General features: G+C 42.6%; 1 non-coding gene across 1 annotated transcript; it reads right to left on the bottom strand.

Annotated features, from left to right (window-relative positions):
- Window positions 1–1029: 1029 nt before the first annotated feature.
- On the bottom strand, window positions 1030–1102 carry trnah-aug (transfer RNA histidin (anticodon AUG)). The gene has a single exon. It is a non-coding gene; the product is annotated as a tRNA-His (tRNA).
- Window positions 1103–24915: the final 23813 nt, after the last annotated feature.

Raw genomic sequence — 24915 nt, forward strand, 5'->3', positions numbered from 1 at the left:
TAGAAGTGGGACTGCTCAACTCACCGAATTGCTCAAAACAGGCAAGAAATTTCAGCGAACACAAGAATTTCAAAATTTATTTGACAGCCTAAATATTTTGTTAACCATTGCCAAAGTATCAGCCACACACAATTACACGAAGGTTTTCAGTGTGCCAGTGATGTGAATGTCTCTCATCTTCTGCCCCTCTAATATCGACCTGTAAACCAGTTTCATTTGTATTCTGTGTTTATGGGGTTTAATTATCAGGACTGTTGTGTATTTTTTTGAAAAGCATAAGTAAGTCTACTTTAGATAGCTAAGATCTGTGGGTATTTTATATTCTGTTCATTGTGTTTCGTTCCTTAGTTTTGTGAATAATTTTCTCTCTGTTTTCAAAACTGGAAGTCAACCTAGCTAAAGTATTCTAAGTAAATCTTACTACACACTCACCAAAACAAACAGCGACGTTACACTCTGGATTTCCTGCATAAGAATGTTTTTAGTGGTCTGGCCTAGGCAAAACGGGAGTTATTTTTCTCAGAGCAGAGCTGAATGTGAGGAGACATGATTGCCGTCTACAAAATAATGAGGAGCATGGAATTACAGATTGAAGGAAACAGTTACTCTTGATCGATCATCAGGGTTTGTAGATTTCAGACAAGATGCAGAAAGCTTTGAATAGATTTGTCGGAAAACTTTATCTTTCTTCAGGTGGTAGACTCTGGAACTCACTCTCTATAAAGATTAGTTGGACATTGAACTTTCCATTCTTCTCTGAATGCATGGGCCAAGGAAAAAAATGCTCAAAGCCGAGCATTCCCGCGAGCAACAGTGATGTGATCCGTGGCTTTGTGAAATGGAAAGGTACCCACGACCAACGTGTGCGACTATTCGGCTTCCTTCCTGTGATGACACTGGAATATTGACCCTCAGCTTCACGTGGACATTTAATGAAGGCATTCTTATTCCTGCAGATTAAAAACTCACACCTTATTTCGGCTGAAGAGAAATCAGTTTTCAAAGCGTAACAAATGCCTGCATTTCCCTCGAGCTAGGTAGGACTTGAACCTACAGTCTCCTGATCCATAGTCAAGCGCGTTATCCATTGCGCCACTGGCCCGACGAACAGCCCACTCTATAAGAGCCGTGATGTTAGCACGGACATGATTAATAGCAGTGATGTGCACGAATTGAACAAGCAACAAAGATAATCACTGTCACTGCTTCAGTCCAATCTTCACCACCTCTTGAAGCAGGGTTTTGTTCCAAAAAAAGGGCACGGATATCCATTATTTTCGTATCTGAAACATTTACAGCAAGGTAAGGGACAGAGGTGTTCATGGGGTACACTTTCCCATCAATCCAAACCTTTCCATTTCACAAAGCCACGGATCACATCACTGTTGCTCGCGGGAATGCTCGGCTTTGAGCATTTTTTTTTTGAAACTCCTTTGCCCATGCATCCAGAGAAGAATGGAAAGTTCAATGTCCAACTAATCTTTAGAGAGAGTGAGTTCCAGAGTCTACCACCTGGAGACTGATAAAACAAGATAAAACTGAACCAGGAATAGCGGCGGCTGACTGGGGTCTGTTTCTGGGAAGAAGACTCAGACTCTCTTTGGCTTAATTAGCGAGCCCAGAGCCACTGTTTTTGGGTCCAGAGTCATATAATGACCAAACATGGAACCTCTAACTGTGCTCTAGCACCTGGTGCTTCCCTCCCCTTTCGCCCTCACTCGCCAACTATCGATTGAAGACGACAACATTTCGTTCCAATGATCACTCGCCACAAGCATGCTCTCCAATCATATTAACCCTGTGCATGCTGCAGGACCCATCCGAACTGATGATGTATAATGCCCAACAGCGTAGAAGAGGCAGTTCTACATGACCATGCTGTAGGCATTGGTGCTCCAACCAATCAGAGAAACTCATGGGCGCGCTGGGGGCTCTGATCAATCATAGAATGCTGTTGGGCTCAACTAATCTAACCAGAATTTCCACATCCCAACGCTCAATCAAACTTCGCTTGAAAAATTCTTCCAGTTCAAAACACAATTGTTAATGATGACTCAGTTCCCTTTCCCGCAGGTGAAAGTGAGGGCTGCAGATCCTGGAGATCAAAGTCAGCATGAGAGTGGTGCTCATGCGGACGTCTTCTACCCCCATCTAAAAAAATCAGCAGATAGTTCACCACAGTTTTCTATGAACAATTCTATATGAACAATTCGATTTTATCTTTCCTGAATGAAACACATTTGTTTTTCACGTGGCACCTCATTTTGTCTGGTATGACCGTTTGCAACATCTGTCACACAGCTTTAAACGGTAATCCTGTCAGTACTGAATTAATTTACGAAACTGTCGCATGGCAAACTGAAAGTGTGCATACCTTTTAAAGATGAGGAAATATGTCTGAATGTCTGAATGTGACTTAGATATGCTTACTGGTGACTGGAAGCGGTGGAAAGTATACATTCTTTTCCACTTTCACCAATATTCCATCTCACTGAACTCCACAACTTGCCAGCAAAATGCAGGACATTTTCTGTCGCGACCCTCTGGACCAGAATTCCTTGCATCCCAACATTTGCCCAGAAAACACCACTCCATAAAATCACAGAAGTTGCGGCTTTACCACCTGGTAGGGCACCACCAAGTATTGCATGCAGCTCTGGTCACTGAATTTTGGAAAAACGTGAAATCTCTGGAAAGGGTTCAAAGGAGGTTTACTAGGATGATGACAGGTGTGAATCGAAAGTCTTACGAGCAAAGTCTGAGGAGACTGAGGTTGTTTTCGTTGGAGAGAAGAAGGTTGACAGGTGACTTAATCAAGATTTATATGATTATCAGAAGGTTAGATAGAGTGAAGAGTGAGAGCCTCTTTCCTCAGATAGGGAAGGCCAACACGAGGAGCTACAGCATTAAATTGAATGCCGATTGATTTAGGACAGATAACTGTGCTAATTTCTTCACACAGAGAGTAGTACGGGAGTGGATCAGCCTGCCTGCAACAGTCGTAGACTCACTGAATGTGAATTGGACAAAAATATGGATAATAATGTAACGATGAAGGTTAGATGGGCATCATATTTTTTTCACAGGTCAGTGAAAAATCGAGGACCGAAGGGCCAACTGCACTGTAACGTTCTAATGTTTAAGCTAGAGGACCTGCTGGGTTACCATACCTCTCCTCACTGTGTGACTTTCCAGACACTGTTTTTAGTGATTTGTCAGCACTACTTTCAATCCAGGCAACTGTATTTCCTCCTCTGAATTTTATCACTGCACAATGGGGAGAGAAAAACAGAGTCAGTGACAAAGCTGAGATCACCGACGTTCTGTATGGAATCAACAAAAATTATCTTGATCTTCCTGTCTCCTGTGACTTCAATATTACACGGTGCTCCCAAGGCACTATTTCAGACTCTGGTCAGCTGCTGTGCTCCTTCAAGGCACAGCACAAGCTGGAAGAACGGCACCTCATTTTCTACTGACAGATTATGCAGTCTTCAGGACCCAGCATCGAGTTCAATCATTTCAGACCCGTCCGCCTTCTTTCACATTCCTTTCGCACCCGCGTGTCCCATTAGTTTCAAAAACGGATCATTGGTCTCGAAACATTAACTCTCCTTTCTCTCCATAGATGTAAAATAGCTGTTGAGTTTTGTTGAGACATTTTGTCTTTTCTTCAGAGAACGTTTTTCCCTTGAAGGTTGCAGGAAGCGTCTGATTCCAGGAGAAGATGTTCTGAGGAGATGATAAGAATGACAAAGGGCTGGAACATTTCCACTGCAAAGGTAGTCGAGCCAGCCTGGGGCTGTTTATCCAAGTGCAGAGAAGGCTGTGTGAGAAACTGATTAACGTGCACATATTATGAAGAAGAGAGATATGTGTGACAGAAATAAGCATGTTTTGGGAAGTAATAATACGCAGTAGCATAGATTAAAAGCAAGAGACAAGCGATTAAGCGGAAATTTAGAATAAATAATTTCAAACAGACAGTGGTATTTGTCTGGACTTCACTATCTGAAAGTGTGGTATAGCTACATGCCAGTAGAATATTTCAGCAGTGTGTAGACAAACCCTTGAATAGCGAGAGCACACTTGGATCAGCACCTGGTACTGGAAAGCGTGACGAAGTCAGACCTACGTGAGATGGGAGTCCCGAGGCAAAGGCAACCCTGTGTGCTTAAAAATGCCTGCTTGCGCGGCTCTGTGGCGCAAGAGAAAGCCCGGTGGATTTCCTCGTGATTGCTGAAGTTGACATTCCAAGATGATCGATATGCGTCTCAGCAGCATCGTGGTTTAGTTCTTGGTTTGATATGTGATCAGACCAAACTCGGCTGCTCTATTGCAAAACCTGCAATATGGGAGCAGGAACCCAAATGCCTTGAAACGGACCTTCTTTATTCGCACAAATGAACAATTTCGATGTCTATTGAAGATAGAGCTCGATTATTATATCTGTTAGCCAGTAGCAAACACGATGATGTTGATAGGCTGAAAAAAAACATTAACATACTGGCTCTGCCATGATGATATCGAATGGCGGGGCGGGGCAGGAGCGGTGTGAAGAATGGCCTTCTCATGTTCCGTCCTGACTGGGCTGTTTCTGGCCCAGGTCTTTAAACACTAACATAATGAGGGCAATGTGAATCTACATCAAGAAATATTAAGGTCTCACGTGTACCTCGCTGCCCTCACAGCTGGATTAGACAAATCCTGTCGCAGCTTCAGATCAGAAAGTGGAGATTTCTGATTGCTCTGTCAGGCTGAACAGAGGCTTCCAGGTGGACCAATGGAACATACGTCCACGTGGATTCTGGGGATTCAGGGGCAGACTCGCCCTTGCAAGGCTGGAATTCTGACCAAGGTAATGAATATGAATATCTGACATTTTGAATATTACTCTGGATTCTTGCTACTTTTTACTGTGGTGGCATAGTGGTTCATTGATTAGCATGGCTGCCTCACAGTCTTGGGCAACTGACTGTGTGGATTTTGCACGTTCTCCCTGTGACTGCATGGGTTTGCTTTGGGTACTCCGGTTTCCTCCCTCAATACTAAGATATACAGGTCATTTCAATTGGTCATGCTAAATTTCCCGTAGTGATCGGTGCATCTGTCAAAGGGAAATGTTTCTGGGTGGGTTGGGCCATAGGGCCTGTTGCAACACTGTAGGGAATGTAATCTAATCTAAAGTGGAATTCAATTAGATCTTGCATAGCATTGCGCTTTGTATACTATTTATACAAACCATGCCACGTGCTCTTGGATGTCGTAATACTGAAGATTATTGACGTTGTGTGCAATGTTGGTCAATGTGTCATATGAACTTTCCAAAGGAACTTGGTGCAGTGTCAGTGGATCGAATTCTGTGACGAATTGAAACTGATGGAAGGAAAATCCTAGTACAGTAGTGACCAAAAAATGCCCGTGATCAACGCAGGAAGCCACGGTAAACTTATATTCAGTAACCCCTCCCCCATTCACTTATTGTACTCCATACCATTTTCTCCCCCCCTCCCACCCAGCCCCCGCCATCCTCTCGCTTATCTCTCCACGCTTCAGGCTCTCTGCCTTTATTCCTGATGAAGCGCTTTTGCCCGAAACGTCGATTTCGCTTCTCCCCGGATGCTGCCTGAACTGCTGTGCTCTTCCAGCACCACTAATCCAGAATTATATTCAATAACATCTTTTTTCACCACGTTTTTCTCTGTCCTTTTCCTGAACCTGATGTGACATAATGGATGATCAATAATCAGTACAATCACCTCTGATGTGTGTTTCAATTCAGATCCAAAGCAAAAAATTGAGTAATTGAATTTCTGGCCTCAGTGATAAGAACAGGAGCCGTTGAACGTCCTCTGATGTCAGCTCCATTGGGGAAATTGATCAGGTTGCCGTGCTTCAAGAGCAGACTGGAGGTGTCTGAGCTGCCGAAGTTGAGAGATTGATCCACGCCAGGTGCTCATTTCACTGATATTGGCCAGGATGATTGCAACATCAGGCTGAGAACAGCTCGAGGACCGAATATTACTGTGCAATAAAGGCTCTTTGACCAATGATGTTACACCCAACGCGATCCTAATCAAATGTCAAACCGAACGACATTTTATAATTATGACTCAAAAGATTATCCCCGATCATTGAAGAGCCCTATAAGTTAGTGCATCTCCGACTGTTGAGTCCTAGGCGTTCTGCAACTTTTCTACTCACTGAGAATAGAACATGCCTCGGCATCTATCAGCCGCAATTTAAAGCTGCGTGCCCTTGTGCCAACCATCACCATTTGTAAAAAAAGTCCTTCACTGTCCACCTTAAGAAAGCATCTGATCATCTTGTATGTCTCTATTAAATCATCTCTCAAACTTCTTCTCTCTGTCATAAACAGCCACAGGTCCCTCAGTCTTTCCTCGTAAGTCTTTCCCTCCAAAAAAGACAGCACAGCAGTTAATCTCCTCTGCACCCTTGCCAATGATTGCACATCCGTCCAATGATGTGGCGATCAGAACTGTATGCAATTCCACAATTGCGGCCACCAGAGAATTTTCGAGTGCAACATGGCCTTATGGCTGTGAAACTCAACCTCTCTCCCAATAAATCAATCATTCCGTGGCATTCCAAACAAACCTGTCAACACGGGTGGTAACTTGCAGCGTGTTTTGCACAGTAGCGCCGAGGTCTCTCTGTTCAGCTTAACTTCCAAGTATATTACTTTGAGCCCAGAACTCTTTCTTCTTATTGCTGCTTCCAAAGTGAATGACCTCACATTTTCCCACATTAATTTCTATTTGACATCTCTGAGCTTAGCTCTGCAGCTTATTCATGTTCCACTGCAACCTGCAGAAACATTTTGCACTGTTCAAAACTCCACTGAGCTTCGTGTTATCGGGAAATTTACTGACCCATCATTCCATGCCCTAATCCAGGTTATTTATAAAAATGACAAACAGCAGTGGACCGAAAAAAAAACCTTCTGCGAAACCATTAGTTTATGAAATCCAGAACGAATATTTCCCATCAACTACCCATTCTGTCTTCTTTCAGCTAGCCAGTTTCTGATCCAAACCAATAAAAAAAACCTTCAATCATACGCCTATGTATTTTATACAGTAGCCTACCGTGGGATATATTATCAATGCCTAAGTGAAAACTATATCCACCATTTTAATCGCTTCACCCTCATCCACCTAATAGCTCAAATTCTCAAAGAGTTCAATCAGGTTCGTGAAGCACAAACTACTCTTCACAAAATCGAATTGACTATCCCGAATCAACTTTTTCCTTATTAGATGATCATAAATCCCATCTCTCATAACTTTTTTCCAACAATTTTATCAACAACGAAACTCAGGCTCAATGTTCTGCAATTATCAAAGTTCTCCTCCTCTTCTTGGAGAAGGGGTCAATTTTACTAATTTTGAGTCTCCTCGCACTAATCACAGAGACGCCGATGACACAAAGTCCACAGTTAAATGTCTCCACCCATAATTCCCAGAGAATCCTAGGATACATCCCATCAAGCCCAACGGACAGATCTTTTTTCACACTTTCAAGAATTGCCAACACAAACTCCTTACGAACATTAATTTCGTGTATTCTAATAGGTTGTATCACAATATTCTCCTCGACAGCATTGCCTTTTTTCAATTGTGACACAGATGAATAGGTACCACCTATTCCGATCACCAAAGTGCTCACTTCCCTCCACATCGAACAGATTGGTACATTACCCTGTACCAATTCCAATGTGGCTTTGCTTCTTGTTGGCCTGACTATATGCTATGTCAGGAAATCCTCCTGCACACATTGGACAAAAACTTACCGATCAGATTTACTCAAACTATAAACTTTCCAATCATTATTGATGAAGTTAAAATTCCCCATAACAACTACCCGTTATTTTCGCTCCTATTCAGAAACATCTTTGCAATCTTTTCCTCTACGTCTCTGGAATGCTTCAGTGGGCTATTGAAAACTCCATTCACAGTGACCTCTCCTGTCCTGAGTCTAATATCAGACCTTTCTAGCACAGTAGACTCCGTAGAGTGCTCATCAAATATTCTTTTCGCTCCCGTAATGCTGTCCTTGGCTAATCATGCCACACCTCGCCCTCCTTAGCCACCTTCCTTGTTCTTACTGAAAAATCGAAACTGCGGCACTAGGAACTCCCAGTCCTTTCACTGCTCCATTCATGTCTCTGAAATGGGCACAAGATCGAACTCCCAGTTAACAACCCATGTTCTAAGTTCATCTACCTTATTCCAGCTGCTCCTGGCGATGAAGTAAACACACTTGGAACCATCTTCATCCTTGTCAGTACCCTCTTGCAAACCTAGTTATGTCCTCACTACTCAAAACGTCCTGTAAAACTGACCTGTAATTCATGTTCCCATTGTGCTGCTGAGTTCACGCAAACCCTCCGGAAGAGCATTAGCAAATTATCCCCCCTCCCCTCACCACCCCCAGAATATTGGTTCTCCTGTGGTTCAGGTGAAAACTATCCTATTTGTTGAGGTACCACCTACTTCAGAATAAGACACAATTATCCAGGTATCCAAATCCTGCCGTTAAGTAAAAAATGAGGTCTGCAGATGCTGGAGATCACAGCTGCAAATGTGTTGCTGGTCAAAGTACAACAGGCCAGGCAGCATCTCAGGAATAGAGAATTCGACGTTTCGAGCATAAGCCCTTCATCAGGAATAATCCTGCCCCTCTGTACCATCCCGGTAGCCTTATGTTCAAAAGCTCTCTACCTATTCTTTATCTCTGCACGACGTGTCATGGGTAACAAATCAGAGAGAACAACTCTGTTTGATCTAGATCGAAGATTTCACTCTGGCTCACTGAATTTCAGCCTTATATGCCATTTCTTACCAATGTTGTCGTTTCATATGTGGACCATGACTTGGGACTACTCTGCCTCTCCCTTAAGAATCGCAAAACACGATGCGAGACATTACAAGCCCTGGGAGCTGGGAGGCAACATACCAGTCATAAGTGTGTCCCCACCCACTGAATTTGCAATCTGTTTCTCTCACGATGAAGTCTCCAAAAATAATGCTCTCTTCCTGTCCCCCCATCTCTTTTGAGCAACAGGAACAAACTCTGTGCGAGAGACCTGCACCCCATGTGTTACCCCTCCTAAGTCATTCCCCCTCAAAAGTATCAATAACGGTATGCTATGCTTATAACGGCATAGCATACCTGAGGTGTTACGGCCTGCCGAAAACTCCTTTCAATTATCTCCTTAGTATCCCAAATAATCCAACGTCCAGCTCCAGTTTCCATCGACACTTACGAAGAAACTAGAGTTGGATGCACTTCCCACAGATGCAGATACTTGGGACATTACTAGTGACTCTTGCCTCCCAAATTCTACAGGAAGAACATTCATTTGGCTGACCATCAATTCCAACGTTCTGAATTCTTACACACCCACACACACACCGACACACACACACACACCACCGACACACACACACACACACACACAAACACAAACACACACAAACATACACACACATACACACATATGTTGCAATAGAACGTTGAATAAAGCAGCATTCACTCAAAAGATCTAACTCCTGATTTTGTGGAGTGGCCTGCCCTTGGGAAATGCCTCTGCTACATACGACCACACAGAAATATTCACGAGGAGAATATCCAACTCTTAATAGAGATACAGAGGTGATGTTTGAGACGGATTCGATTTCTCAAACCGCTCATCATACACTGCGTTAAATTATGAAAAGGACGCTTATATCGTTTCATGTTATTGCAATTGCTTTAAACTCATACAGATTATTAAAACAAGACAAAAAGAATGATATTTATCTCTTTGGATATTTTCAATATTGTTGGAAAAATTCTAATCGAAATGATATATATTTTTTAAATTACTACTGTGAAGCTTAGAGAATTCAAACAGGAATATGTTTCGAGTCTTGTCACGGGATATTTTTGGGTGAGATAAGTGAGCAGCAAATTCACTCAATACCTCCTCTGTGATTGCAACCAAATGTCCAATGCAACAGATAAAAAAAAAATGTGTGTTTCTCAGCAGGTCAGTTCCACCTCACTATGATATAATATCCCTTTGATTCTCGCCATCGTCTAATAGATTAGGTGAGTGGGGATATCAGGATCGTAATGGTAAAATGAGAGGTTGCGAGAATTAATCCCACAATATTGGGAACACTTTGTATCATAAAACAGTTATACAGCAGACTGAGCTAAGCGGCTTCCCTTTAATGCTGAGGTAAAACAAATAGCTCAGTTCTTTTAAAATTTATAGAAGTTCACTTGCATCGAGCTGCTAAACCGTTCATAATAATTTTCACATTTAGGCGTATTCAGTTGCATGTGTTATACAATTACTTTCTAATTAACGTTAACCAATTAGAGAGTGTGTACTTAACACAACCCCATCCCTACAGAGCAGACCCTCTGTCCCCGTTAAATTCATTCCTTGTGTGTCTGTACGCGCCTGAAATTACTTTTCTCTGAAAATAAGAAATAAGTCCCAATTTCAAAAACATTACAATGAAAAAAAAACAAGCCATGCTCCAAACCTTTCTTTATCATTCATCACTGGTTTCGAAGTTTTAAACTCCAGTTTTTGAGCCATCTGTATGAGGAAGTTTTCTTCCTGATTACTCTCACCAAATTCACATCATCTGGAAAATTTCCGTATGGACACAAATCACTTTTTCCTGGTTTCAGGCCACGCGATCTATTTGTCTGCTCCACCTCCCCATGAAACCCCGCCTTGTCTTTTCTAATGGCTTTCTCCCGCAGGATCTCAGTGGATTCCTTTGCAATGTTTTTATTTCCAAGTAAACGCTATTCATTCTTCCTGACATCTTCTGTTCCAGGCATATGCCTCCATGTGTTTTGCCAGGTCTTTATATCCCAGTAAAGTCCGTCTTCATAAAGAATGCTGTGTCCATTTCAACACAGGCAAACCCACTCTAATGGTGTATAATGCCATTACCAGTGTAGGGAGGATGGAGCTATTTCAGTCACAGGTGATTCGGTTGGTTGTCGCATCATGGATCAATCCCTCACCGGAAGTGACTGTTATTTCTCACGTTTCTCCCTTCTCTGAAAATTATGAATGGGTAAACAGGCAAAGTCTTTTCCCTGAGGTGGGGTAGTCCAGAACTAGTGGGCATAGGTTGAGGATGCGAGGAGTAGGATATAAAAGAGGCCTAAGGGCAACCATTTCACACAGAGTGCGGTAGTGCATGGAGAGAGCAGCCAGAGGAAGTCGTGGAAGCTGGTGCAATTGCAGCATTTAACAGGCAATTGAATGGTAAATGAATAGGAAGGATTTGGAGGGGTATGGGGCAGGTGCTGGAAGGTGGGACAAGATTGCTTTGGGATATCTGGTCGGCATGGACGGGTTGGACCGAATGGTCTGTTTCTGTGCTGCACAAGTTCAGAAAAAAGCCATTTAATGCAACAAATCCACACCAACCCTCCAGGGAATAGCCCTCCCAAAACAATTGCCTAGCTTATGTCTCTCCATTCGCTCCTGAATTAGTCACCTTACCTACAGTGTACCCAGTTGGTGTCAAAGTAGGTGTCTGGCGCTGTCAGGCAGTAGCGCTAACCAGTGAGCCACTGTGCGGTCCTGCAGTAAAATTGCAAGTCACATGCAAACGCAAGTGAAATGCAATTCCTATCAGAGATGCTCTGCTTCTGTTATTTTTCCTAACAGGAACAATAAATCCTGATTCCCTGACTAGGAAATGAACCCAAACCACAATGGTGGAAGTGCTGAATCATAAAGGCTAATCGACCAGTTTGCACGGCTGGTGCAAATGCATCTTCTGTTAACATAATAGCTTTGTTTATCTGCGATGGGAAGTTTCTTTAAAAAAAAAGATGTTCGTGACACACGTGGTTTCACAGCATAGAAAAATGCACGATGTCAGTTCCACTCATCAAACGGCCGGACATTCTCATTTCCAGTTTGCTGTGCTTGGCCCGCAGTCTGGCGTCTGAGGTGTTCATCTCAATGAGACTTTCCCTGCAAACCATTAACCTCAAATGAAACAACATATGGCAGTGAAGTCAGATTCGGTTAGATTTGTTCATGACCCGAGAGAGAACTGAACCCCATTTTCACCTGTAAAGGTAAATATAGAGACACACCTGGCGAGAGTGACAAAGGCCTCCGGAGAGACCGACTTCATGAGGAATTTCACCATTTGGCTTCTTCTTCCTTCACTTTAGACTTTAAAACCAGAGCCTGTTTACGTAAGCAAAGGGGTAATCAGGCCGTAGGCTGCCATTCGAGGACAGGCCCAGAAATGAAGAATTGATACATGCTCAAAGTAAACCTTCTGAGGCAGCGTGGCTTCCTGTGATCTTGTTGCCTCCTGCCTGTTTACTTCGTGGTTGTTTAGTCGCTACATAAGGATCAGAATCATTAATCCGGTTACCCGTACATTTCCTCTGCCACTGTTTCCACGCTGCTGTCCGGTTTCCACAGTCTCACGTTGTTCCTCCTGCCAAACTGGAGCATTCTTCGCGTCAGCTGCGTGTTATTCTCATGTTCATTGAAGTGGATCTGCAAACTCAAACAGATTAGCCCTGGAGAAAATGGCTTCATTCTGAACAAAGAATTCTGAACAACAGTGAGAAAGCACGCTCGGATGTTTGCTGCAGTATATGTGCGAAACGCAGCAAAGTCCCAGTGGGACTCGAGCTCATGGCCACTGGCAAACAAGGTTAGAGCTCTAATCACTGAGCTGCAGAGCCATGAGCGAAAGTGGCGCTTTTGTACTGACATAAAAATGATGACCTATCGCAGAACAAGCTCCATCAACCGAGGTTTGTGATGCAAACTGAGATTTGTGGTGTAAAATACCACTTGAAACCGACTTGTTTGATCATTTGTTTGATATAACACTTTGTCAGCTTTGCAATAACTCGTTATACGACTGCGATCAAGATGTGCTTAAACTCCAGTCAGAGGAAAACCTTTGAAGTTTCCATTAGGTGAAAGGCACGATACAATGTTACTGCCGTTGATTTGAACACGTATCACAGTTTTCTTCATCACTTGGTGAGTAACTCCTTTCCTAACGGAATTTTGAGATCTCCTTAATGAAGATAATTCCTGCTTTATGGCTTTCATACATGAAATTTCGGGCAATAGACAAAAAAAGAGTTAAAATCAAGCATACGCAAACGGTTGGAGTTCGAGGGAATGCAAACATCTGAGACAGCATGATTTAAAAAAAAAGTCCTGGATGTCGGATTCGCTGACTGGGTTGGCATTTAGTGACCACCTCTTATTGTTCTTGAATGGGCTGTAGGACATTACAAAGATAGATGGAGCGGAGACAGTGAAAAGATTTGAATAAACTATCGAAAACTTTGATAATTAGCTGAGCCTGAAAATTGGAACGATAGGATATTCCACAGCAGTGGTCACTTCCTTGAATTAGGAAATTGGTAAAGTAACCGTTGGTAAACTGCATTTCTTTTGCAGAAATACATTCCAGCAATTGCCTGCGCTATTCGCTGATGCTTTCATTTTATGGAGAAGTATTTCAATCTTCGCTTTCAACAAACTAAGTGATGAAATATCCATCGGCTCTGGAGACACTGAAGTTAACCATTCAGCCCACCAAGATCTTGCATGTCTCACTCACTGTCTGTCAAGTATTCCTACTGTTCATGTGGTCCTATTCCTAACATATCCTCTGCCACCATCTTTACTGTTTTTTGCATAATGCTATCCCATGTGGTGCCGGTATCGTGCAGTGGTTAGCGCTTTGTGTTGTGGCAGCAGAAAGGTCATTTCCAATTTGACTTACAGTATTCTCATTTGTTACCGTTTTATGCATAGTAAGACATTACTAACAAATGCAGGATGGAATCCATCTTTTGTAACATGAAAATATTCGTCGAGGTGATGAGGCCCTTTTACATCTCTGCTTTCTATGTATTAGGATTCAAGCCCTCCCATTCTCGGAGATTTCTCCCCATCCCACGATCAGTAACCCTGCTTTAGGTCCATCCTCCAATTTCACTGAGACATTTGGCTATCAAGCACTGACATTGACGTTGTTCTGTCTGTGCAGCTGCAGTCAATGTTCTTGTACGAACGTGACCAATCTCACAATTAGGACCTTACAGTCAGTCGATCCATTTATATCCTGCTGTTGTGAGATCAGTGCTCATTTCGGGTTTTTTACTGACATGTACCAGTGATCACTGGAACATCAGACTAAGGAAAAGGACACAATGCAGTATTCAGCCAACGATTTATTTTTTAAAAACGATCAGTTTCCCTATTCTAACCTCAATGGAGAAGCGGAGATTGCGAGGAAACATATTGAAATGTGGGAAACAATGAGAGTTAAGGCAAGATTGGCTGAAAGAAATGTTTCCTCTCGGTCAAATACCAAGGGGTGGAGACTAAATGTATGATGCGGAAAGTTTTCAAAAGATAAGCAGCAAATAATTTATCCACCATTATGGTGGATAAATCTGAAACTCATTGCAATGAAATCAACACAACCATCAGAGGCATTCAGTCTGTATTTGTGATGATAAGGCATACAAGGCAAAGGGATGCATAAAAGGAATGAGGACAGTCAAACAGTTGTTTATTCCAAGGACGCGTCCAACGCGTTTGAGAGCTGCCACTCTACGTGCGTCTGACCGCTGTACTCGTCCCTGGTCGTGTCGTGGTTCTGAATTGCCACTTTTACCACTGCGGCCCGGGTTCAATTCCCAGTAAGGGCAGTTTTGCTCATCATCAAAAACATGGGCATCTGTGATAGGATTACTTTCAATGCTTCGAATCAAACAATGTATCTACGAACATCAGAGTCAACGCCCCAGCCTCTTAAAGAAGGAGAAGGTGCCTCGGCACTCCATGAACCAATATGAGACTGAGCTATTTGTTATGTTTCCTTATCATTTCGAGAAGGCACAGCGATTGGTTCGTTGGCTCTGTGAACTTGAAAAGTGCCAATTCGCAGTGTGTGGGAATATTTGGTCTTCCTCATTTCTGATGATACTGCGACATTGTAATGTTCTCCGGGACGTGTACTGAAAGAGGTTCTCGTGTCTGTATATAAGGAGTACAAACTTCATTTCGGCTTGAGAACAGTGAGGAAGATTAGGTTGTGAGTGTAACAAATACCTGCTTTAACCTCGAGCTAGAGAGGAGTGAAGTACCCACATTCTCAATCCTGCACCTTGCCTGAGGCACAACGACTCTCAGGTTAAAGCACCATCAGTCAACTCGCGTGATCTCTCTCTCTCTCTCTCTCTCTCATGAGACAGCAGGCCTGGGAATATGTGAACTTATTTCAAAGCTTTATTTTTAGATATGAAAAGGAATAATTGACAATCTATTTGTATGCGGTCCCTCATGGAAGATTGCACAAGTCAGTGAGAGAAATCTTCATTAAGGTGGAGTGATAGTGCTGACTGAGATTATGAGCCGAAATCTAAATAGAACAAATGACACTGATATGAAGCGTGAGCAGAGTACAACGAAATAGGGATCAGAATTTTAAGAAATGACAAGTACTTAAAAAGCATTTGCAGGAACTGCAACTGCTTCTCACTGTCAGACACAAAGAAAACTGGGAATGTGGCCATGTCATGGCTAACTAGGGATATGAGGGCATAGCACTGCACTCAAGAAGGAGGCTGACGAGGTGGCTGAAAGTAGCAGCAGGCATTAAGACTGGGAGCAGTTCAGATGTCAGCACAAGATGAAGAAAGAATTAATGCAGAGCGAAATCTCGCTTGACAGTAAGCTTGAGAGAAGCAAGTAATGAATTGTTAAAGCTCTTGAAGTTAAACGAAGGAAGAAAGAAACGATTATTGAAAACAAATCCCTTACAATGAGAAACAGTGGATGTAATAATGTGGGATAAATATATTGCATACCAAAGAAATATGTATGTTGGTTCTGTCATCACAATTGATGACACAAGTAATATTCCTAAAGTGCTGGGAAGAAAAAGTGACGGAGGAACTGAAGGGAATTAGTATTTTCAGGGAGATGGTGTTTAGGAAATTGATGAGATTAAAAGACAAGAAATTCCACCAACTGCGTATCAAACACCAGTGTACTTAAAGTCACCCTAAATGCAGCGAAGGCGTTCTGTAACTAGAGTGTGGAGTCTAAATAGAGTAAATTCATTGTCATATTTCAATATTCTATCGACTCTGAAACAAGATCTGTGGCTTGGAGGTCAGTTAGTGTGACCCCACTATTTATAAAAGGGAGTAGTGAGAAAACATGGAATGACAGAAAAGTTAGCTTAACAATGGAAAACTGCAACTGAATTAATCAGAACCAGCATAAATTTACGACGCTTAAATAGGAAATGAGATATTGTCTTCTTGTACAAAAAATCGCTGGAACATCAGCTAGCCACAAAACGACACGACCAGCTATCCCTAGTAGCCATACACTCAGACAACCAGCAACATGAATTTGACTGGGAAAACACCACTATCATAGGACAAGCCAGACAGAGAACAGCCAGGGAATTCCTAGAGGCATGGCATTCATCCACAAACTCCATCAACAGACACATTGACCTGGACCCCATATACAAACCACTACAGCTGAAACTGACACCCAGAAGCGGTAAGAACATCCATCAACAGACACACCGACCTGGACCCCATATAGAAACCACTACAGCTGAAACTGACACCCGGAAGCGGCAAGAACAAACCACTATAAATACCGGAAGAATTATCAAAGCAGCACTTCACAGGAGGATCCAACAGCACTGATGATGTCCCCTAGCCAGGGGACGAAACGTTTGCAGCAAAAACTTCCAGCTCGGCGAACAGAACCTCAGTTCAGACCGTTTCACTCGACCGCTCGAATGACTTACCCGGAACACCGGCTATAGCAAAGTTAATATAGTAATCAGCTTGAATAGCCATCAGTATATCCTCAATCTGCGATGCTAAAGATAATGCCTCTTTTGAATCTGACAGTGGACAGGATGCCTTGTGGGCCCCCAACTATTTCTTCACAGGCCAAGCAGGTGGTTGGCTTATAGGAGGAGTTTGGGCTGGTGGATATTTGGAGATGTCTTCATCCTACCGGCAGGGACTTCACCTTTTTTCAAACCAACAAAAATGTCACACAAGGATTGGCCTCTTTCTGGCTCTCTCGCCCTTCTGGATTCTATAATGGGTTGCAAAGTTGTGAATATAGATATCGCTGATCACGAACCAGACTATTTGGAGGTTAAGGCCAAGAGTGAAGGGCTAGGTTTGTGGCACTGCATTTGGGACCTTTTCCCCTTCAGGATTCCAAATTTGTGCAATACTTTTTGAAGGACTTTCAGGAATTCTTGACTATCCACTCGGGCATGGCTAGTAGTCTGTCCATGCAATGGGAGACTGCAAAATTCTTTGCTAGGGATTAGATATTTCCTATTCGACTAGCGAGAAATGACAGAGGAGGAACAGCAGCGTCTACTTGAGATGTGGTTGAAAGTCGTGGAAGCGGGACGTTTTGCTTGGCCTACGGTATCTAACCTACAGCAGATCACGGCCTTTCAGGCTGCCTTGAATTCAATACTGACACAATACGCAAAGGAAGAACTTGCCTTTGCGAGGCAAAGGGTGATCGAATATGGGGATAGGCCAGTGTAGTATTTAGCATATCTGACTCGGAAAAATCGTGCTCCCCCATAAATTACTGCAATCAGACATAGCGCTGGGATCCATACATATGGTGCTAAACAGATTAATGAGGTTTTACGGAGCTTTTACTCTGAATTGTATCGGTTTGACAGTTGTGAAAACAGGAGGTATAAAATTGAAAACTTTTTTAAGAACCTTGTCCTCCCAGGGGTAACCTTGGAACAGGTCGCTCTCCTTAATAGCCCCTGGACAGTTCGCGAAATACAGGATACTGCAAGGCAACTTCAGAGTGAGAAAGCGCCTGGCCCTGATGGTCCTCTGGGCGAGTTTTTTAAGGAGTTTATAGGGATTCTGTCAGGGCCGATGTTAGAGATGCCCAATCACTTCTATATTATTGCCTATTATCATCTTTGAGAGAAGCTAATATTTCCTTAATTCTTGAGATGGGGAAGGTTCCTGAGGAATGTGCCTCATACAGCACCATCTCCCTATTAAAACCAGATTGCAAGATTCTGTCCAAGACCCTGGCGCTGAGACTGGAAATGATGTTGCCTCATATTATTTAAATGGGACCAGACAGGCTTATTAGGGGCCAAGAAAATAACCAGTTCCTTTGCATCTGTCATCAAGGAGGAAAATCCTTAAAATCGCTGAGTAATGCCAAATGATCACATGGAACGAAAGACATAAAGTCAATGCAGATCAATAACAAGGTAATAGTTCAAGGCTGGCATAGTAGTATTGCAGCTGGATTGAGCATTGCTAAGTCTGATGAGCCAGTTGTACTTCGTATCAAAATATTAGAAATAAATCAACAATAGACGCATTTATTGTGCTGTCGATTACTGTTTTATTTTCCTGTACATTCTGCAGAGGCTGGAAGTTAGTAAATGTGTTTCAAGCGTTGGAGATAAGTGGAAGGGATTCAAGCATCTGCAAAGGGAAGAAGAGATAGTGTGGAGAGCTTCAGACCAATTAACTTGACATCTGTAGGTAAACTGATGGAACCTATTATGTAGGATCTGATATTGGATATTTAGAAATTATCAGCAACATTAGAGAGAATCAGTATACACTGACAGAGTCTGACAGAGTCTTCATATTTGACAAACTTCAGAATGATTTGAACTTGTTTATTGCAAAATAGAAATGGCGTATTTCGATTTTCAGAAGGCTTTTTTATAAGAACTCATGCAGTGAATTCATAAGTAAAGTAATGTGAATGGTAATTGGAGGAATATATAAAAGTGAAAAGTTAAAGTCAGATTCGCCTTCATTTAAGAGAATTAGAACATTGTTGGAAGGTCATGCTGAAGCAGTTTCACAGCTTGCTAATGAAACTGTACATAGAGGATTGAGTCCAGTGCTGGTGACCCAATCTGAGAAAGAATATAACGGCCACGGAGGGTGTGCAATGGACATTGTCCAGATTAATCCCTCAGATGGCGATATTGCCTTATGTGGGAACTCGGCCTGTGTTCTTTACAGTTTCAAAGAATGAGAAGTGATCATATGAAATTTAAAGAAGTCACTAAACATATGACAAGTTGGAAATAAACAGGATTTTTCTCTGGCTGTCTACTCTACATTTAAGGCAAAGGATAGACCATTTCAGACTGCAATTAGAAGACAATTCTTCATTTGAAGGGGACTCACGAACACAGCGACATGGAAACCTGCTGGCAAGGCAAGATTAGGGAGAATCCCCAGATATTCTACAGGTACGTCAAGTTGGGCAGAATAACCAGGGAAAAGGTAGGACTCATTAGTAATTTGCCAAGTTGTAGCTAAATCAACTTAGTGGTAGGAGACAGAAGGTCTGCTGGTAGAAATCTGTTTGTTTGACTGGAGACCAGTATCCAATCGTGTACCACAGGGATCAGTGCTGTGTCCCATTTTATTTGTGATTCGGAGATGCCAGTGTTGGACTGGCTTGGGCAAAGTTATAAATTTACAGAACACTCGATGATAGTCCAACTGTTTATTTAACGACATTTCGAACAGCATAATCACGTGATGAAGAAACAGTGCTGTGAAAGCTAGTGCGTGCGAATTTAGTGGATTATAACCTGGTGTTGTGTGATTTTTAACCTTATTCTTTGTAGCATTCATAAATGATGCAGCTGTGAATTTGCAGGGGTTTAGGGTGAGTGTGATAAATTAGTTTGCATTTGACACAAAGTTTGGCTGGTTGGTTGGCAGTGAGGAGGAAGGCCTTATATTACAGGAAGATACAGATGGAATGATCAAATGGGTGGATCAATGGCCGATGGAATGTAGCCCTGATAAATATGAGGTGATGTACTTTGGAAGATGGAACCAGACAGGGGAGGACGCAATGTCCTAGTAAGCTCAGAGGGTGCTGGAAACATCCCTGAATGTGATTAAACAAGTTAATGGATAAGTTGACAAAGCATAGCGACCATAAACATAGCCTTTATTCATGGAGTCACAGATTACAAGAGCTATGTGGAACTTTGGTGAGGCCAAATGGAATACTATGTACAGTTCTGGGAGCCACAAAACAGGAAGTATGTGATTGCACTGGACAGGGTGCAGTAGAGATTCACCAGGATGTTCCGTTGAAGGGAGTAAATCAGCTCGGGTTGTTTACTTTGAAGCAGAGAAGGCTGAGAGGGATGTGCTTCAGAAGGATAAGATTACCAGGGGCATGGACAGCATGGATAGACAGCAGCTGTTCCTTTCAGTCAAAGGGCGAAGAACAAGAGAGTGCCATGTTAAAGTGAAGGGATTGATGTTTAGTGAGGATTTGACGATTGGTTTTCATCCAGAGCCTGTTGTGGACAGGAATGCACTGCCTGAGAGGGCAGGTAACCTCACAACCGTTAATAAATACGTGGTCGTGCCCTTGATGTGCCATAACATACATGGGTATGGGCCTCATTTTGGAAAGTGGGACTAATGTAGATCGTGCTGTATTTATGACAGTACAAAGCCAGTGCTTCTGTGATTTTATGGGCTGGACGGTCAGTCATTGAGCAGCATAAGACATGAATTGATGAGCTTCTGAAGAATGTATTATCTAGGGTTATAAAAGTAAACTTGTCTCCATGAGCTAGAACAAGGAAAGGTAAAAGTGTCTAATACCCTGCTCCCTTCCTGATCTTTCTGTGCAGTCTGGGGGAAAGCTCTGTCATTGTTGTCACAAGCTCTCAAACATTAAGGCAGCATCTGTCTGGTCGACAGGACTGTGTTTCCCGTTCCCTTTTCCAAAACCAAACTTGTTGCCGTGTTCTGTATGATTTTATCCTTTAAGAACTCAGAACAATTTGATACAATTGAGTGTCTTGCTTGCCCGAATCAGAGACCATTGTAGAGTTTATCACATGTCTGTGTGGCTGGAGACACTTGTAGGACAGACCAGGAAGCACCGGAGATTAACTTCCTGAAAGTACACTGGGGAAGGAACAGATGTTTACATTAGACATTAGATTCAAGGTCAATATTACTGGCACCAGATTTTATGTCTCGATATTTTGTGAATTGTTTGTTACTTCCACCAGCTGCCAGAGCATTATCGCGGTCTGGACCATTAATCCAGTGACATTTGCACAACATCACCATCTCCACATGGGGACCTATCGGAAACCACACAGAGCACTTTATTTCTGTGCTGCTTAACAGCTCGGTCAAAAAGCACTCCCACCAATGTGATAATCGTGACGGGACTGAGGGCGTGGTAAATGGACAGACTGTAGTCATTCCCTTGTCGTGGGACTGGATATTGTTGAGGAACTTTCCACTTGGCCAGGCAGATGTCGGAGTTGGAGCTGGATTGAAACAGCTTCCCCAGGGACACGGCTATTTGTGCAGCACAATCTTCATTCCTATTGCAGGAATGGTATCCAGGCCCATTGCCGTCGTCATGTCTACTGTGTTCAGCCGTTTCTTCATGTCACGAGTAGCGAATCGATTTGGTTGAAGACTGGCATCTGTAATTCTGTGGGCATCATGAGGAGGGTGAGGTGGATTATCGACTCAACACTTCTGTCTCCGGATGTTGCAAATACTACACGTTTGTCTTGTACACTGATGTGCAGGGCTAGGGATATTTGTGGAGTCCTCTCCTCCTGTAAGTTGTTTAATAGTCCATCGACATTGATGATTGGATGTGGCTTGACTACAGAGTTTCGATCATATCAGTTTGTGTTGGGATCATGTCCCACTCTCCATCAGATGGTCATTCCGCTGTTTGGAATGTAACCAATCAAGTGCGGTTGCTTTAACGGGTTGTCATCAGGTTTAGATACACATGGTTCTGACTCTGGCATGTTCCCCCAAACTCGTCACTGAACATAGATCGGCTTGGTAATAATGGGATAATGATGGATTATCCTGGGGTAAAAGTTATGGATTGTGTTTGAATGCAATTCTGTTGCGGCTGCTGCTGAGATCTGCAGCATCAAATGATAACCCAGTGTGAGCTGCAATATCTGCAACTCAATACTACTGACTTCCCCCAGTTCACACCGAGACCCATTCACCCATCAGCCCTGTACTCAATGACCTAACTTGGTTTCTGATGTGAGAACACATCCAGTTCCATAATCTCATTCTGCTGAGGATCCCACCCTGATGTCACGCTTCCAATTTGTTACATTACTCAGATACTTTAACATACAGTAATACCATCTTCTCTGTTTGAAGTGAATGTTTTTTCCTCTGTTTTTCTACATGACCATTATTAAGACCTCTGTCGCGTCAGTGATGCCAGCCTTATGTCGTTTCAGAGCCAATGAACCTGTGCACTTTGCGTTTTTGTTCACTTCCCAATGTACAGCGCTCTGTGCTGGACAGGCTTTTGAGCAGATTTAACACACATCTTTGGATAATGTTGAAAAACACAAATTGCTGAAGAAACTAAGCAGTTCCACTGGACACTTGTTCAGAACTGAAAAGGATTGGAAACTGGGCATTTTAGTTCCTTGCCAGAGGTGGGGGGGGGGGGGGGGGGGGTAGGTGACAGGGAACTGAGGGTGTGACAACAGATGAATAGGCTTTTTGCTGTGGTGAACGAGAACATGATATAAAATGAATTTAAATTAAGATGAGAATGAGGTTAGGGGTTCTCTCTATTGAGTGCAAGATAAAGAAAACACAACCACATAAAGTCATATGGAGGCCAGGAGGGAGAATGTAGAACATGTAGAATTACATAGATCTGGCCTGAGATACATTTTCACTGGAGAAATCATCACAGGAATCACACAAAGGAATTCAGGTGCTTGCCGGCTTATTGGCACTAGTAAGATTTTCATGCTGCCTCAGTATTGTAACGTAAAGAAGAAAACAAATGACAGTACGAAGTTTGGGCCAAGGGCTGTTTACCTGTCACTTTCAACATTGTTTCAAATTTACAGTGCTGAACTTGCAATGCTTGTTCTTGAAGTTAGTATCAGATGGAGAGTAGGAGGTTAAGGGGTGACATTATAGAAATTTACAAAATCAGGGGAGGCATGGTCAGGGTGAAAAGCCAAGATCTTTTCCACAGGATAGGAAAATTAAATCATTGAGCCATTGGTTGATGCTGGAAGAGGGAAGATTTAAAAGGGAGGAAGAGGGAACTTCTTTTTTTCACACAGAGGGTGATGTGTTTATGGAATGAGCTGCCAGAGGAAGACTGGCAGATGCAGGTATAGCTCCAATATTCAAAAGACATTTGGACAAACATATAAATGCGAGCCAAATGCAAGCTAATGGGAATAATTTAGTTTGGGAAATCTGGCCGTCTAGAACAAGTTGGGACAAAGAGTGTGCTTGTGTGTGATATGATTGTATGAATATAGAAAGCGAAGAAAAGGGAAGAAAAGATGTGATGTAAGCAAATTGGCAAGAAATATAAAAACAAGCAGCACGAGCTTTTCCATGTATGTGAGAAGAGTGCAAGAGGTGTGTGTGATCTTTGATATAAAGAAAGTCAGGAAAGTATATTGAGGACATTTAGAGGGAGTGACTGGAAAACTGGATACAGGGAACAGACATATAATGTACACCAGTATCTTAAACATCGTTCCTCACAGAGGAATGTGCTGTAAATATTTCAATGGTATAAACAAAATGGTAATAGGAGGGAAGATCTTGAACTGTCTCTCACAGAAGGAACAAGGCATTTCTCAAACACATAAGACCAAGGATAAACAGGTCATCAGCAATTCATGGCTGGTTTTAAAAGAAGTGGTCTCAGAGTGACTGGTGGCACTGTGGGAAATATTCCATAACTCTCTGGATTAAAGGAGTGTTCCAGTGTTCACTCATGGAAACCAGAAACCGTTCAGATTTATTTTCATTATTTCCCTGATAGTCTTTGCTAAAGAAACTTAAAATTATTACCTCGTCTGAACTCGGTGTGACTTCAGACCCACAACAACATTGTGGGTTCCATTTTGTCTTGACAAATGGCCGCGTAGTCACAGACAATTAGTGATGGACAACAAATGCTGCCCTTGCCCGTGATGCTGGCATCCCGAGAAACAACATCATGAAAGGTGAAAATAAACCAAGGAACGGTGGATGCTAGAGATCGAATATAAAATTCTCCAGCGTCTGAAGTGTTGGAGAATCTCAGCAGGTATGGCAGCCTCTCTCAGGAGAAATGCAGATAACCGTTTGATTCCAGTGACCCTGTTTCACAACTGAAAGCAAACTGGGAAATAATATTATTTACTCTGGTATCATGGATTGTTAGGTTGGAGAGAGAGGTGGGGGCCAGCTTTAAATTGAACTGGAGGAGAAATGGCCAGAAAAAGAGAGGAAAAGAAATAAAAAGTGAGCAAAGAGATTGCTGATGATGAACTGAAAGGAAAACAAAATGGCAAGTTATTCTCACATTTCCCCGTTTTCCCATATTCCTGAATATTGCATCCATTTAGATTTGTCCCTGTTTAAAGTGAGTTAGGTTCCCTGTACCTCTCTCCTCTGAGTGTGATGATCAAATCCATTAGCAAAACTTTTGCTGCCCTTGTAGTTGCTGAGATGTAGAGAAAGGTAATGTTACATTGTCAACTGATTCTTTGGAGAGAGAAACTGTTACTGTGGGAGTGTGCAGATATGCAACGGCTTTCTCAACCAGGAAGAGAAACTCAGGAGTGGAAATAATTTTCAACACTGAGTGCACGCACATTCCGTGTCGGGAATTGACTTGTTCCTGTCATTGGAAAATCAGTGGAGTTTCTGTGGATGCTTATCTCGGGTTTGTATTGTCAGCTGCTGGGTCTGGTGACCCCATGCTGTACACTGCATTTACAGAGT

This window comes from Hemiscyllium ocellatum, unplaced genomic scaffold, assembly GCF_020745735.1.
Source record: "Hemiscyllium ocellatum isolate sHemOce1 unplaced genomic scaffold, sHemOce1.pat.X.cur. scaffold_276_pat_ctg1, whole genome shotgun sequence".
Classification (NCBI taxonomy): Eukaryota; Metazoa; Chordata; class Chondrichthyes; order Orectolobiformes; family Hemiscylliidae; genus Hemiscyllium; species Hemiscyllium ocellatum.